The following is an 18187-nucleotide window of genomic DNA, read 5'->3' as shown; positions in this document are numbered from 1 at the left end:
TTGGGATGCAAGCGCTTGTCTACATGGGGAGATCTCCCAGCATAATGATACCACTAGAGTTATACCAGCATAACTCCCCATATGGACACTCTTATTCCAGAATACAACCGTCCACACAAGGCATTATAGCCGTGTAATTAGACAGGCATCATTATGCTGATAAGTTTCCCCATGAAGGCAAGCCCTGAGGTTGGCTGGTGAGAAGTAAGGCTTCTCTGCTGGGGTCCCCTCCTGCTTCCCCATGGCTAGCGTTAGCTCTTCGTACTGATTCCCCGACCCCAGCTGGGTTATTTGCTTGGTGCCCTCCCCCTACCTGTGCCTAGGGCAGGATCCAGACAGCCCAGAGGGAGCAGCAAACCTTGGGTATAGTGATGATAAGACCACCACCTACCTCTTCTAAAGGACTTTTCACCAGCAGATCTCAAAGTGCGTCATGCCCTTTAGAGTATTCGTCCCCAATATCCCTCTAGCATTTCCCAGACCCTCAAGGGTGCCCGCTCTGACAGATGTTATCCTCGCCCCCTCCCCTTCCCCTAGGAGCACATCTGCTGGGCTGCCAGGCTTAACGCAGCTGATGCCTCCCAGAGAACTATCGGACGTCTGTGTTTGGGGACGGCCCAAGCCAGATGTGTTGCCAGCTGCTCCTGCCTTTCATTTGTATGAGTAGATAAATTTGCAAGGTAACTGGAGATGGGCCTGAAGCAAAACCCCAACGATGAGCAGCCTGAACTCTGATATCGGGAACACAGATCCATCGATCCCCATCCCCTCCTCCCACGCAAAGACAAGCTGGTCCCAGGAGGCGCACTGCAGGAGCCCATGAATAACCACTCTGAGCCAACATGCGAACGCTTCGATTGTGCTGCAGACCCATTACAGAGCCGTGCTGCTCGTGTTGCAGGGACTGTACATCGAGTGCCCTGATTCCTTTGCGGAGACATCCTGCTATAGAGCCAGGTCTCAGGAGAGGCGGCTCATCTCGCGAGGGCGCTCTTCCCCAAGAGCACTCCACAGATACCATAGCGCTGAGACCTCAGGCTCTCTCCAGCATTTTTTGGCAGGGAGGTGGGTCTGGCCAGCTCCAGTCCCCCATCATCTCTGGGTTGGGACTGTGTCAGCCAGGATCAGCGACCCTGCTTAGCAGCAGGAGGCACTGGGCTCCCTCTGGGCTCTTCTCCGGCTTTCCAGAGGACACGGCACGTCCCTCCTTGTGTCAGAAACTGGTCAGAGATTGCAGCTGCGAAAGTCAGGCCTAGAGGTCAGTGAGGTGGCAGTTCGGCCAGGAAGCGGAGCATGAGGTCAGAGCCAAGTGTGGGGTTAGATCAGGGCAAGGCAAGGGGGTAAAAGTTCCCTGCCATGAAGCGACACTGGGCACGCTGAGCTGTTGTTTCTCCTGAGAGGCTTAAATACCTGCCCCGAGCGTCACCAACACATATCTGCATGTGGCTCTGTCAGGCTCTAGTTCAGGGTGACTCAACAACACCCATCCTGCAGCTTACCAGCAGCAGGGGCCATTGCGGTCCATGGACCAGATTCTGCACCAGAGTGGTTCCGCTCGAGTCAGTACTGTGCTTCCACGCCACAGTGGGAGACGCCAACCCAAAGTCCTGATCACTTTATCACCGTGTGAAGGCAGATTAGCTCCTCCCATAAATTCATCCACGTCTGTGCTAATGGAGAGACAGCAGCGGGGTGCAGCGTCCCGTAGGCTAGTGAATTAGACTGTGAGGATGAGGCTAGTGTGAATTTTTAGGGAGCAAAGCTCAGCGTGACTTGGACCCATTCTGGATATGCGTTGGGATCCTTTCCAAAGTGCCCTCAGTTCCCAGACACATAAATGCTCCCACAGGAGCTCAGACAGAAGGTCTCAGACTGGTTTGACTGACTCAGACCCCTCGTACTTCAGGGTTGAACACCAACAACTTGGTCCTGACCTGCAGCCTCTCCTTGCCACCCTCCTCAGCCCTGACATGCAGCAAACTCTCTTATTGCACTCCTAGCCCCACCGTGGCCCTGCCAACACATCTCAGCCCTCTCCTGTGGTACCCACTGCTGTTCCAGCCCTAACCCTCTCCCCACACCCTCACCAAGCTCTGCCAGTGGATTTAGTTCTGCCCAGCTGGAGCACTCACTGTTCCATTCCTGACAGTCCCATGGCTCTGCCAGTGCATCTTAACCCTGCCATGTCATTTTCTGCCCTCCCCGTTTGTTTTTCAGTTAGTGACGATCCGATCCTCCCTGTACTCCTAAAGCCTTCCCACGCTGCCTCTGACCCACATCCACCTTTCTCAGCCCTGTCTGGCAGCGTCTTCTGCTGCTATCCTGTCCTCTTAGTCCTGTCCAGTAGGATCTCCTGGGCTGATCTAGCTTTCTTCCCAAAGGCCACAACTTTTTTCAGTGAACCTAGATCCTTACCTGCTGTTATTCTACTCCTGAGATTACCCCCTTCCCTAACACACACACTCCCCTTTTACTCTCCCCTCATGTGTGCGCGCACACACCCACACAACCTGCACCCTGTGTTCGTGTCTGCACATGTACACACAAACACACACACATATCCTGGTCCCTTCTTGTACAAAGAGACACAGTCCCGCTGCTCCCTTCACACACACACCCCTTGGCTTTGAGACTCCCGACATGCCAGGTTATGCCAAGGGAGTGGAAGATTAAGTTTGACTTAAGCTGCCACCAGAACACACACGACAGCGCGCCCCGCCCGGCCAGCAATGGAATCCACCTGCACTTGCCGGCTCAGCAGGCGTGAAGGGGCTGCATGGAATATAAATGGACTCGTTCACTTAGCAGGAGGCAGGTAATTTCTTTTGTCCCCACTGATGCATTATTGATTGTGATGAATGTCAGAGCAGGAGCCTGTTCCAAAAGCCATTAAACAATAATTTCATCTCCGGAGGGTAATTGATTGTCAGAGGGACTGCAGGGTTGCCAGTTGCAGGGTGGCGGTGATGGGGAATGTTTGCGTTTGGGTGTGGATGGGGGCAGTGCTAAGGAAACTTCGTGATTTATTAATCCGCTATCGAAAACACTTTTAAGGAGAAAGACACTGAAAATGGGAGGCTAACCTCTGGAGAGCTGCTGGACAAGGCCAGGGCAGCCCTAAAAGCCATCCTGATCTAGGCTTGGGGTGGGCGATACACCTCAGTTGTGCCCTACAGGGCATCCCTGATACACCAGTCTTGGACACCACTCAGCTCTACTGAGGCACATCAATCCTGACCTGCAGCTGCCCTTGTTATTCCAGTCTGTGGTCCACACACTAAATTGTTTTTCAGATGCATCTTACATCCTGGGCTTCTGCTCCCACAGCTCAGTTAATGCACCTCGCTCCTGACCTGCAGGAACATTGCTCTGCTGTTCCGTTCTTAGACTCCCCACACAGCTCTGCCAGTGCACTTTATTCCTGACCTCCAGTACCACTGCTCTATAACTCCTGTCCTATGTGCTAATGCATCTCATGCCTGATCCATAGCCCTTCTAATTCTTGGCCTTCCCTTAGCAGAGACTGCCAGTAAATGCCAAACAGTGTGGTAGTTATTACCATCACCATTTATTATTTGCATTGCAAAAGCCCCTAGAAGCCTCAACCATGGATCAGGACCGAGCTGCGCTAGGTGCTGTACAAACACAGCACGAAAAGATGGTCTCTACCCCATGGAGTTCACAATCTAAGCGAAGGACTGAGATGACTGCTTAATGACTTAAGCATTAAGACCCACATTTTCAAAAGTGGCCTATCATTTTGGGTAGCTCCGTTTTTGGGTCCCTGACTTGAGACATGTTGATTTTCACAGGTGCTGAGCACCCACAGATCCCACTGATTTCAGTGAAAGTTATTGGTGCTCAGCACCTCTGCAAAGTAGGCCCAAGGTGCCAAAAACCGAGGCACCCAAATTACAGACAACTTGGATGCCATAAATTAGGGCTCAGAGGCCTCCGGCTAGCGAATGACCCCTTAGCAGCCCCTTTTAAATGAGACGATCTAAAATAAACTGACCAATACAGTCTTTAAAGGCTAATATAGCTATATTAACCTTTCCAAATATTTCCCCATAACCGCTGCCGCTGCCTGCTGTGGGATGAACAGCTAGAATCAGAGCCACAGCACTATCGCCTATATTGCAGGAGCACCCATGCTGGGCTAGAGGTTGTATAGATCTATAGGAAGGCAAAATGAGCTTATTGTCTAATCTCCTGATGCAAGATTTGGGAGAGAAACTGGTGAACGCACAGGATAAAGCCAGCTGGAAAGGGATTGGGCCCATCTTTGATAATTCATAATAAATAATCATCTGGAAGTCCTTCCTCTCCTTTGCCACAGGCTGAGTTCCCACTGAAGTCAAAGGGACCCATCGCCTAGGTGAGAAATTCAGCAACGGAGAGCATCAACTACCCAAGCAATCCGGAGAGGATGCCCGCTTGGAGGAACTCCGCCTCCCAACACAAAGTAGCCAGTTAAGGGCATCACATCATCAGAACAAACTGCCACTGGCTGATCGTGAAGGCTTGACATGGTTACTTAGCAACATTTGAGAGATGATTAATCCTTTCATGGGACTTAGTGCTGCAGGAACTGCTCAGCTTTCACTTTCCCATTCATTGCTCTGTTACAGAGCATATAGGGGACAGTGAGGATGCTGTGCAGTGTGTGCGCGCGTGCGAAAGCACGTGCTGAGATGCCTGAAAAAGGGCAGTAAAGAATGAACTGGGGAATAAAGGAAGCTCAATGTCTTTTTCAGTGAACTTGGAGAGAAAACCCCTCGTCCTGAGAGAGAGCAAGTCTATCTGTCCCTCTCCACAGTGCATGAAAGGTGGATTTATCATGGGTTTCTCTCTTTCTCCCTCTCTCCCCCTTTATTTATTTGGCAGTTCATTATCTTGTCAGCTGGCTCCTCCAGAACTCTCCATCATTCCCCTCCTGTCATCTCCAGCACATACTGATGGATTCCAGACCCGTCGGGAAGATCTGTGACTGCCCGTCTCTGGTATTTTACACACTGCCTCTGTCTGAAAGACACATCTGATAAGGGTTATGATGGGTCCCAGCTGCAGCCTCTCGCACCGGGGTCTATATTTTCCAATGCCAGGAATTCCCTTGTATTAAGGGTTTGACAGTGTAATTCTTGGGACTTCGTCTTCTGTGTGCAATTCTTTTACATCTGTAAGGAGTCTGCTGTCTGTAGAGACAGGAGGCCATTTTGTGTGTAGTTCCGTGTGGACTGTTACAGAAAACACAAACACACAGAGTGTTCTTCAATGGAGACTTTACTTTTGTTCTTTCTTGAGTTGTTTGCTCTTTTAATCTAAAAATGAGGTTGTTCTGGGTGAAAAATTTTGCTCGTTGTTTGTGCATGGAAAAAACCCAGTACTGCCAACATCAAGCATTAAAGAATCAATTAATTTGGCCCCTCCAAATCATGAAACTGGCTTAAAAATCATGAGACTTTTAAAAAGAACATTTGGATTCTTTTTATTTGCCCTCTGGCATGACAGCTTTTAGAGTTCACACTTTTAAGCTTCTCTCTGCAACTATGAGGCCTGGAAACTTACTTCTTTTTTTTAAATGAAAGCTGGGATTCTCTCCTCCCCACATGACTCTGGGTGCTGAGGCTTTAAGAAGTGATCAGATAGCATGAGTCTTACAATTACACCAAGAGAATTGGTAACTGTGATGCTGGCAGACCAGATGCCAGCTCATGCCAAGGCCCGAGGCCTCACTGAACACTTACAAATGCATATCTGGAAACCAGTCTTGCTTACTTGGTTGTTGGCAAAATAAATGTTAATTTGAAAGTGGATAAGAATGCGTTGTGTGTTTTATAAAATGCTTGTGTGATACTGCATGTATTGTTTCACTCAACTATACCCCACGTTTTAATGTAACAGCAAACGTTTGCATTGTATATACCCTGTATCTAAGTAATGCATCAAATGGGAAAGAAGCCTTGTATGTAATGCAAAAGATGATCTCTTACGAGACTATGTTAAATCCTGTTAATTAAACACAAATGAATCATTGGGTGAGATCAAGGATCAAAGACTTAGTTAAGTTCATTCCGTCCCATGCCCCCTTCCCCTCTCCCAAGAAGAAGAGACCTCTGTGGGGACGGTTGCTGTCAGTTTGGTTTCTGCGAGAAGAAGCTATAGAGATGGACACAAGAAAAAATTCTTCATCTCTGGACTGTTTGAATTCTAACAAGGCAGAATAACCGAATGAAAAGTCAGAGATCTCCAGAGTTACCCTGGGTAGCCCTTTTGGGAAACTGGCAGATTACTGCATTTCTGCTACCTTTTGAAATTATAGACTGTGACTCGCATGTACATACATTTTACCCACTCTAAATAACTCGCATTCCCTTTTCTTAGCTAATACGCCTTTAGTTAGTTTGCTATAGAATTGGTTACCAGCATCATCTATGGTGTAAGATCTGGGCTGCAAACTGATATGGGCGAGTGACTGGTCTCCTGGGACTGGGCGTAACCTGAATGTTTTGAGATTTTGGGTGTAAGTGCCCATCTATCATATAGTGGGTGGCAAGATAGACTGGAGTGTCTAAAACGACTGTCTATGACCTATTATAAGACTATGGTAGTATTTCTGGGAGTTCACATTTATTACTGGGTAGGTAAAATCTAAATTGAACTTACCACCAGTTGGGGTGTCTGCCCTGCTTTTTGACAGTCTGCCCTGAGGCTGGAAGTCACAATCATCAGCCATCCCAGACAGCATGACAGTAACATTGAAAACATTTTTTTAAAAACCACAATCCTTTCTTGTAGTAGCTCAACAATAAGCTGTAGTGGCTTGGATCATTGAACAACATGTGGTACAGGAAAGTTGGCTCAGATGTTTTAAAATAATCATTATATTGTTTGCACTACAACCAAGATCAGGGCCCCATTGTGCCAGGCTCTGCATAAACACATAGTAAGAGAATATCCCCACATGAAAGACAGGAGAAAAGTGAGTAGTATTATCCCCATTTTACAAATGGGGAACTGAGACACAGATGGTGAAATCTTTGCCCCACTAGAGTCAATGGCAACACTCAAATTGATGCCAATGCAACCAAGATTTGACGCACAGAAATTAAGTGACCAAGGTCTGTGGCAGAGCCAGGAATTGCACCCAGGTGTCAGGAGCTGTAGGCCAGCTCCTTAACAAGATGCTCTTGCCTCTCTCCTATTAATCTTGCTAAACACCAAGAAAGTGCTGATTGGACATTATGAAATGTGTTGGCTGCAGATGGACAGTTACTGGTTTTTAATTTAATTTGTCATTACAGTTCCAAGGATCAATATAGTCATTTGAATAAATGATGCAATATGTAAAACAAAGGATGCCGTGCAAAGAAAACCAATGGGCCATAACATGACATATTGTTCCCTGAAGCTACACTACCCATAAAGGAAGTAGGCCATCAAAATCAGGACACAGATGCACTGCTAACCCATACTCCTTAAGGGCTGTTGAAAGCAACAGAGGAATAAAGAAAGGAAAAGAAAAAACCAGTCCCAACTTCAAAGCCCTTTCTGTTTTCAAAGCGCACTATGAACAAAAACTGATTCACCCTGCAACACCCCCTTTCTGATAGGCCTCATTGTGATCTGTATTAAAGTCACAACAGTATTATAGAGTAACTAGAAGCCAAGTAAGATTGGGCCCCGTTGTGCTAGCATTGTACAGAAACACAGGGCACGTCTACACTGCAGTCAAGGGGCGTGATTACAGCTCCAGTAGACACACACGAGCTGGGTTTAATCTAGCTAGTTTGGGACCAGAGCAGCAAAGCCCTGACAGTGTATGCTTCAGCATAGGCTAGCCGTGTAAGTAATTACCTGGAGTCCCAGGAGGGCTTGAGCAGCCACTGCTTCGCTGCCCTGGGACCTGAGCTAGCTCGATTAAAACTCGCTCGGCTGTCTCAACTCGAGCTGCCATCACACCCTGTGATTACAGGAGAGAGATGCCCAGAGAGAGAGGCATTTCTTTGATCTGAAGAATTTACAATCTCATTAGACAAGAAAAAGAGGGATAGAAAGGAAGGATTATTATCCATATGTTACAGATTGGGAAACTGAGGCACGGAGTGATGAGGGACAGAATTTTAGACGGATTCAGCACCCTAAACTGGGGCTTGATTTCCAGAAGAGCTCAGCAGGGCCATAAGTGTTACAAGTGGAGCTGCTAAGTACTTGAAACTCCAGCTCTAAGTGACTTCCCCAAGGTCTCACAGGCACTCTGTGGCAGAGTCAAGCATCTAACTCAGATCTCCTGAGACACAGTGCCTGAGCATTAACCATAAGACCACGTGTCCATCCCCATTTTACAAAGCATAAAACTGAGGCATGGATAATACCACAAACCAACGTTCCAGTTCCCCACTCCTTTGCATCATTTACCTCTATGCAGGTGAATACCTGGCAATGTAAGCAAGTGGAGACTTCTGATCTGGTAGCACTTTACATACGCTTTGCACAGGGCTAAATGATCACACAAGGGAGTGGAAAATAAAGACTTGAGTCAAAGGCAAAGCTGAGAATACAACTCTGCAGTAACTGGCTGCCCGGCCTCTGCTCAGACTACATTTCCTATGTGATTTCCTTTCCAAGAACGGACACAGCCTGCAGCCTTGTCTAAGAAATCAAAGCTTGAGGTATTGCTAGAGTGTAGACTTCACGGCTGCTTCTAACAAACTACTTGATGTTCTTCCTCTCTTCTCCCTTCTGCACCATCAGAGAGATGTTTCTGAAATGAGCAGAGATCAAGCGAAGCACCGGCTCCTTTCTAAAAGATGAGGAGATACATTCCCACTGACATTCGGCGCCATCAACATTTTATGAGCTTTGGAATCCAGTTAGTTACTCAATATTTTACTTAGCTCCATTTTAGATTTAAAAACTTGACCTTCTCGGGCCATGTATCTGTGCTACATTTTATTCAGATCTATTTGGCAGAGCGTGCAAAGCGCCAGGTTATTTATCTCCCTGTTTTTATTGTTAAACTGTTCTTTCTCATCTCTGTTATTCAGAATCAATGAAAAGATGGGGCTCCTTTAAAAGGAAGCTCATGGGCATAGTTCAGCTGGCTGAGAATCAGCCACACAATGGAATAGCGTTCTTACCTGGGAGAACAACTTCAAATCAGGACAGGAAAATGGACCTGATCCTGCCCCCATTTAAATTTAATGGCAAAATTCCCATTAGACTAATAAGCTGCTTTTCACATGTATTATCACTGTAGTGCCTACAAACCCCAGTCATGGATCAGGACCGGTTCTGCAAGGAGCTGTACTCAAAACACAGTAGGAAGCAAGATCACTATCATTGCATTCATTTTAGAGAGAGGGAAACTGAGGCAGGTGGGGTGAAGTGATTTGCCCTAGGTCATTGTTGGGGCTTGAACTGAGGTCTCCTAGCTCCCATTCCAAACCCCAGCTAGTAGCCCACGCTGTCTGCCGACATGCTTAGAGAGGGTGAATAGAAAGAGGTTCTGAAAGGAGAGGGCACTGTCAAATGAACCAGTTGAAATGTGTGACTCTACAAGAGATATTTGGGCACAAGAAGGGATGCCACCAAATGGGATAGTCCCATTTTCCTAGCATCCGGCTCACACCCTCCAGGCCAACTGCAGAGGTCTGAATCCATTGTATAGATTTTAAGGCCAGAAGGGACCATGGTGATCATCTAATCTGACCTCCTGCATAATGCAGGCCACAGACCTTCCCCAAAATAATTCCCAGAGCAGATTTTTTAGAAAAACATCCAATGTTGATTTTAAAAATGTTAATGATGGAGAATCCGCCACACCCCTTGACACACTGTTCCAATAGTTAATTTCTCTCACTGTTAAAAATGTACATCTTTTTTTCCAGGCTGAATTTGTCTAGCTTCAACTTCCAGCCATTGGATTATGTCAGACCTTTCTGTGCTAGATCGAGGAGCCCATTATTAAATATTTGTTCCCCAAGTGGGTACTTACAGACTGTGATCAAGTCACCCCTTCATCTTCTCTTTGTTAAACAGAATAGACGGATCTCCTTGAGACTATCATTGTAAGGCAAGTTTTCTAATCTTTTAATCATTCCCATGGTTCTTCTCTGAACCGTCTCCAGTTTACCAGCACCCTTGTTGAATTGTGGACACCAGAACTGGACACACAATTCCAGCAGCAGATGCACGAGTGCCAAACATAGAGGTAAAATAACCTATCTATTCCAATTCCAGGTTCCCCTATTTACTCATCCAAGGATTGCATTATCCCTTCTGGCCACAGCATCAAATGGGAGCTCATGTTCAGCTGATTATCCATCATGACCCCCAAATCTTTTTCAGAGTCACAGCTTCCCAAGATAAACCCCCAAAGCATTCTCAGGTGTCAGGACACTGCATTAGTGCACCGTTACAAAATAGTGACATAGTGCATGAAGACACAGGGAGATGATTCTTTTACTCCCTTCATGCAGATACAAATATGACAGTAGATGCTAATTAATCGTCCTTGGGTGTGTGGTTTCCAAAAAGAATGAGTTTCCCTCTCTTGATTTGTTTGCTCTTTCCTGGCATCCCACACACATAGCAAACACACATCATTCACACACTCACAGTACACAGCACTCACACATACATAGAAGAAAGAGGTTCTATTTCAATTCCCTCTTTCTGCTTATGTGCAGCTTCATACCACATGCTACCCAAACACAAGGCCTTTATTGCACCTACACTAGCAAACACCACCATGCGATGGTCGCTCACAAAAACACCTACAGAAGCAGAGCTGTGTGAAATTTTTCAGCTGAATCTTTTTTCAGCGAAAAATGCCAATGCCATTGAAACCGAAATATTTGCAAATTCATGTCAGTTTCGCCAACTTTTTTCAGTAAAAAAACCACCAACAATCCTAAAATACATTCCCTTCCCCAAAATCAAAACATTTCATTTTGAAATTTTTGAAACAAAATGTTTAAAGTTTTTATTCAAAATGACTTTTTGTTACAATTCCCTTTAATTTTATTTTTTTTAAATAAAAAGCATTAAAAAATGCTCAAAAACTAAAACTAAATGTTTTGATTTTGTTGACACAAAATGTTCCATTCATTCCATTCACACATTACTATATATATATATATATATGTATATGAAAATGTGTAATTTGGATTGGCTGAAAATTTCAAAAAACATGATTTTTGGTTCGATCCAAAATGATTTTTTTAAGTTTTTTCAGAATTGCCAGTGAACCAAAAAACCTATTATATGCGCAGCTCTACACACAAACACACGTCACTCACACAAGACTTGTTCAGTCCTATCGTGAAGCTGCTTTGGAACATGATCTGGGCTGTTACAAAGGCTTCCAGACCTGATTCCCCAGTTAAATCTTTCCGTGTAACAGGCAAGCCCGGAGTGATGCAGAGAACGCTCATCTAAGTCCCCGACCTGCTCCCTCCACCTCCTCCAGCTTAAAATAGTCCTAGCTAGAGTGATTGTGTTCTAATAAAGAAAATTGATTTACTTCTTTTTGTCCTTTAACAAACACACATGCACACCTATCACGAATGATTTATGCCCACAATTTGCAAAATTATTTCTCTATTGATTGCAGTGGGTTTGTTTTCTTGGAGGTTCAGGCAATTAGAAAGACTACCACTCAGGTGGACAAATTAATCAGTCTTGTAAGACTGGCTCTCCTACATAGGAATGTCAGCTAATGCACAAGAACACACGCGGATCCTGAATTGGATTCAACCTCCTCCCCCATCTATGAACATTGACCAGCCTTCCCCAAGCATGCAATTTACCTCTGAGCAGAAGGGCCAGCACCGCTTTTGTCCCACTTAAGCCCTAAGGGTTTGATTTTCAGAGGTTCTGAGCATGCACTAATTTGACTGCCATCAATGCCATTTGTGAGCAAACTTCTGCAAGATTTTGGATATTCCAAATCCAACCCATCTTCCCAAACCCTCTCTTGAACTCCAGCCTGGAACAAATCTAGCCTCAAACAGCACATCCTCTGTCCTTGCAAGTTCAAGATTTGTGGTTCTGTGTCTCATCTGAAAGATGGAACATCCAGCAAGGACCATCAGCTGTACTTCAACGAAACAAAGGAAAACCTATAGGAAAATCCTTTTTTTGTGTGTTGTGTGAGATTTCAAAAACATTTTCCCATTCTGAGTCAGGATGAAAAATCAAAATCTCAGACCATTTTATGAACCCGTAAGCCAATTTGTTTCTTATTTGGGTCAATCGAAACATTTCATTTGGATAATTTTGACACTCTAATGAGCTCAAATTTGGAAATGAAAAGTCATTTTGAATGGGAAAACTGGAACTTTTTTGTTGAGAAAATGGCAAAACAGGACATTTCAACACATTCAACTTTTTTTTCCCTAAAAAATTCTCAAGTCCAGAAATTCAATTTAATGGACCTTTCCTGTAAATATTTTCAGTTTTGACAAATTGGCATTTTTCAGCTGACAGTATTTTGTCCAAAAATTTCCCAATCAGCTCCACTTATACACCTAGGACAGCATCTCACCCTGTATTACTCATGGCACAAAATCATACACAGGACAGCAAGGGCATGGGCAAAGACAGAGGACTGTGATCCTCCGCACAGTTATTGCTGCAATATGGGACAAAGAGCCCTGTCTGGACTGGATACAGGATGTGGAACACTAGGTACCAAATAAGGGATCTTCCTCCAAACAAAGGGTGTCTCATTAATATAAGCAGTAGGCTGTTATCCTACCACTTAAGAGGATTAAAGGAAATGTGTCTTTGCCACTGTTCCTGCAGCATTACAATAGCCATTTCAGTTCCTCTAGCCCCAGAAGAACCCCGCATTTAAGAACCAGACTTTCCCAGCCACCCTCCTGCACCACGCTTGGAGATTCCTGCAATCACGTCCCCGCCAGAGCCCATTGTGCTCTATATTCAATTCCCTTCCAGCAAACAAAGGGGAAGTTCTCCCACCGACACAGATTGATCATCTATCATCAGAGACGGGGACGTCAAAGGCACAGACCATCCAGAATCTAGATTCCATGGACTCATGCCGTTCCCCAAACCCCTTCCCTCCATCCACTCCTTTGGGTGCCATCAGGGTCAGAGCCAGAGCTGCTGGAGGAAAGTGTAAGGCTCCTCTTCTCTGTGGATGAAATTCAGCCTTGGGCAAAGGGATTCACCCAAAGCCCAGTCCCATTTTGACCCAATTTTGGGAACAGGGGACAGAGGTGGTGCACAGGAATTGTGCCGGACCCTTTGCACAGGGTAAATTTCACCCCTGTACAGGATAGGAACTCAGTGGTAACCTTCAAATGTCCCCAGCATTTTCCTTACTGAAGTTTTACGTGACCAGTCTGAGATGTCCTGTATGTTTGTCCCAGATCTCTGGGAGCCTGAAATAAATACGCTAAGCCAGGGTTCTCTATCTTTTCCATAAGGGACCACTCTCCTGCCCAGCCAGAACCTGCCCACACCTCTTTAGCAATAACGGAAGGGTAGGGATGCCACAACCCCCGAGACCTGCTCCTCTAAAAGTCACACCCCCTGGATGAGAACCCAGACCCTAAATCGCCTTATCAGTATAAGGCACTAGTGGCTTCGCTGAGCACGTGGCCTCTGGCTGGGCATCTACAACCGATTGAAGCACCCCCAGTCCTGTCCCAGGATCAGCCTCATGTAAAACCTGAGGCAGATTATTCATGAGTGGCCAGTGCTCGCTGTGGTTGTTCTGAGCTCCCGTGCAGTGGGAGCAGGATCGTTATCTATAGAAGACACATTTGTTTAGCAGTAATTTAATTTATGAAACGCCAGCAAGTGTCCGTTGGTCCCCACCCCGCCGCCACCCTCCCACACACCCGGGGGTATTCACAGATCACACCTGCTAACTCCATGGATGCCCTCGCCTCATGGGCTTGGCTGACACCATACTGGGGCCCCTTGCTGGTGAACCTGGGACGTGCCTCCAGGACTCGTAGCAGGGACCGCTGACCTGCACTGCAGTTGTCAGCTGCATATCTGCTTCTCTGCAAATCGGGCTCATTCTTGCGGCCTGGTCCCTGCTGTTCCCTGGGAGAGCAGAAGGAGAAAGATTGCCTTGGCTAATCCCACTTGGGATCTGCAGCGTGTCGTGTGACAGGCAGGCAGCCCCTGATGTAGGGGAGGCCAGCATAGATAATCCTCTCCTTACCAAGGGACTGACTTAGCCCACCTCAAAGTCAGCAGAAAGGCTGACGCTGGATGAGCCCTGGGGGCAGCAGCCAGCTTCTAGAGTCACAAAGGAGCTCTGCAAAGACTTTAAGGCACCCAGTCGCTATTCACAGTCTCAGCACCGTCACCTGCCCTTGACTTCTCTCCCCTGCCCCACATGTGCCTAGGTATGGAGTGCTCTGGTAGGACTGGGGCGCTAGGAGACACAGGGTGCAAACTGCCCCTGCAGCCTGGCACATGCAATAGACTCCCTTCCATCCCTGAGGCCTTTTCTTTCCTGAATGAGCTATGCACACAGCGATGTGATAGTCAATTACAAATCAAATCATGGGGTGGCTTTTATCTGAGCACCAACCACTGGCCGCCGTCGGCAAGAAGACGCCAGGCTCAGTGGACCGTCGGGCTGTTCCGCTCCGGCAATTCCTATCTCACCTATAAAAATCCAGGAAATTGGCTTGGTAATGGGATCAGGAGCCTTTCACCTCTGGTCCAGCCGTTCAAATCCAGCCTGGGCTGGCGAGGGAAAGTCATTACCAATCGGATGGCTGTATGGCAGCCAGTGTGGAATGAGTTGGTGGGTTCACGATGACAGGGTTTGTGGGCAGCTGGTATGTAGGGACTCTAGGCAGCACAGCTGAGAGCTAGAGAGCCAGAGGGATACCCAGGGTCTGCCTGAGTCCAGCAGCCTCAGTATAGCATCCCCTTTAAATTCACTACCAGCAAGTCCTGCCTCTTCTTCTGCTATGAGGGATGCCATAACGTGGCACTGTCCGCATTAGGAGTCTGATTCTGATCCCACCAGCCAGGTTACAGGGCTAGCTGCACTTCTGTTCTTCTCTGCATCTCTCAGAGTGCACCTCCTTGTGCCCTCAGCAATCTGGGCATGGAATTCTGTAATTCTCTCCCTCCTGGAGCAGGCCCTGGAATGCAGCACGCTAGGCATCGAGCCGACTCAGCAGGTCCGACAAGTTTCCTGCATCATGACTGGGGCTCCGAGCTGCTACGATAATATAAATAATCATATTAATATCCAGCCAGAGTTCTTTTGTTCTCCTCTGTTCCTGAGCCTTGCTTGTCAAACCGTTTGGCAAGCTCCCGAAGAGGTCAAACCAGACTCCTCTGAGCCAACAGCCTTGTCATTGTCCCGTAACATGCCTCAAGTGTTTGCAAAGACCAGGCTTCCTTTGAGCTATTCTTCCTTATTGCTTGCTTCCCTTTCAGCCCCGTTATATCAGACCAACATATTCTTACAGTAAATGTCCTGATAAGCAGGTCAACAGGCCGTATTTACAAATTACTGCAGAGTAGCTCCATGGCCATCACACCGCCTACACAAGTTTTACATTCATGTCGCTCCATTGACGTCAGTGGAGTTAGCCCCAGTTTACACCATTGGAACTGAGAGCAGAATCAGGCCTTAGGCCTCCACTGCTGGGATGATATGGGGAAAATGAGTTGGTTTGAGCAGCAATGTCTCCGAGGGGGAGTAAAGAATATTCGAACACATGCAGAAAGGTGATCAGATTCATGAAAAATTCTGATGCACTTTACCCAGGAACATTAAGAGAAATTAATCCAAATTAACACAAGGTGTGAATTTGTCGTCCCTCTGCGGACACTGTTATTCAGAATTAAAGTGGCCTTAATTCAGTTTCTCTCAATTCATTTTGAAAGTGAATTCAGATAAACTGAATTAAGTGTATGTCTGTGCTGCAATAAAAGACTCATGGCACAATCGCGACTGGCCAGGGTCAGATGACTTGGGATCGTGGGGTTCCGGCTGTGGGGCTAGAAAACTTCAGGGTAGATGTTTGGGCTTGGTCTGAAGCCCGGGCTCTGAAATCCCACAAAAGGGGAGGGTCCCGTAGCCTGGGCTGCATCCCGAACCTGAATGTCTGCACAGTTTTATAACCCCACAGCCTGAGCCCCACAAGCCTCAGTCAGCTGACTTGGGCTCTGAGATGTGGTGCCGCAGGTTTTTTATCGCCAGGCACATACCCTACGACAACTTTAATTCTGAATGAGGGTGTTCATACAGGGGTTTAATGAGGCTTCACTAATTCATTTTAAAGTCACACCTTTAGTTAATTCAGATTTACTGTATGTCCCCATGTAGATAAGTCTGCAGTGTGCAAATTTTAAGCATTCAGTGCATCAGAAGCTTCCAGTGTGAACCTCTTTATGCTCTGGGATTAAATATTCAAGGTAATTATATGTTCCCTATTATCACAGTATCTGAGTGGCTCCCAAATATTTATGGCTTTATCCATACATGTCTACACTAGCACTCATTCCGGCAAAATTCTTGTCACTATGGGGTGTGAAAAACACTCCCCTGAGCAACATAAATTTTGCCAGCATAAGTGCTTGTGTGGACAGCACTATGCCAGCGGGAGATGTTCTCCCGCCAACATCACTACCGTCGCTTGTGTAGGTGGTTTTATTGGGTCAGTGGGAGAGCTGTCTCCGGCCAACATAACACAGCTACACAAGCGCTCTAACAGCGGCACAGCTGTACCGATACAGCTGTGCTGCTCCAAATTTTAAGTGTAGACAAGCTCTAATTGACTTAGGAGCCTACGTCTTATTTTCAAAAGTGACTTAGGCCCTGAGAAGTCTAAGTTTTATTGTCAAAGGGATTTTGGCCTAAGTCACTTTTGAAAAGAGAACCCAGGGTCACATGACACTTTTGAAAAACTGGCCCCCCGTGACCTGCCTACAGTCACACAGGTAGTCTGTGGCAGAACCAGGAATTGAACCCAGAACTCCAGCCCAGGGCTTTAACCACAAATCCACGCTCCTTCCTGCAACTCCCCGTGCACGCAAAGGGCTGAGACTAATAATGGTTCAGCAATGGAGAAGAATGACAGCGCTGCCCTGACAGTGTTTCAGTGAAGATGTAAATTGCAAGGAGTCAGCTCTGTGTCATTGTTCCTGTGCATATTACAGTAATCTGCACAACTCCTGTTCTGGCGCCCACAGCTGCTTGCTCTACCTCCAATCTGCAAGGCTTATTTGTTAACAGCTTTGTTCTCCCTTGGGAATGGGGTCATTGGTCACAGAAGATTGATTAAGCTCTAGGAGAATCAGCATTAATGAAAATCAACACTGCCTAATGAGTGCTTTTATGGCGGCCCCATAAAAAAGCATTAGGAAAGTCAAACAAACAAAAATTAGCAGGGAGCTCAAGGTGTTTCCCCTCTACCCAGCCCATTCTTTCATGGGAAGGTAGGTAGAACAGCTGCTAGACAAGGGAAACCTTTAAATATTTACTCCAAAAATCAGATGCTTCCAAAGACAAGATGAACTTTTCCTGCAGTCTACAGAACTAGGCTGGGATTCCCAAGGAAGAGGTCTGGTCCTGTGATATCCCCAGCACTTGTGCTTCAAGACCCACAAGATAACACCTTCCTGCCATGTTCTGACACAGAAGCCATCTGAGTTCAGTTCTAGACATAGATGAAGCTTCTGGAGTGATGGCCACAATCAAAACCCTTTAAAACTCCTCCTGCCCTCCCGGGTACATTATATTGGATGAATAATAATAATAAAAAAGACACTCCCTTCTTGAAAAACAGAAGACATTTTAAAGGGATAGGACTGTATTTTCTTCCTGAACCTGTTCACTCAGTCCTGGGGTCATATAACTCGCTGCTTCTGGTGGTGCCTTGAGGGGAATGGTATCAGTGGAAGTCTCTTGGCTTCGGGGCTGGCATTTCCCTGCCCCAGATATGCTCATTTGCTTCTTCCCAGGATACTTCAGCATTTTAATCCAGATTTTCTGATCGAGATTCCAGAGGCTCCTGATCTAATTGAATAGTTCTGGGAGGTTTCTGACTTCCTGCTACAGGACATCATGAAAAATAATGTGTGCGCCTGAGCTGCAGCCAGCAGGTGGGTCCTCATCAGGGCCAGGAAAGCGGGATGGTTCTGGAGACAGAGGAGCCATATGATCTCAGAT

This window comes from Emydura macquarii, unplaced genomic scaffold, assembly GCF_026122565.2.
Source record: "Emydura macquarii macquarii isolate MOO-44397 ecotype Brisbane River unplaced genomic scaffold, CSIRO-AGI_Emac_v2 contig_312, whole genome shotgun sequence".
Taxonomy (NCBI): Eukaryota; Metazoa; Chordata; order Testudines; family Chelidae; genus Emydura; species Emydura macquarii.
Note: the sequence above shows the minus strand (reverse complement) of the source record.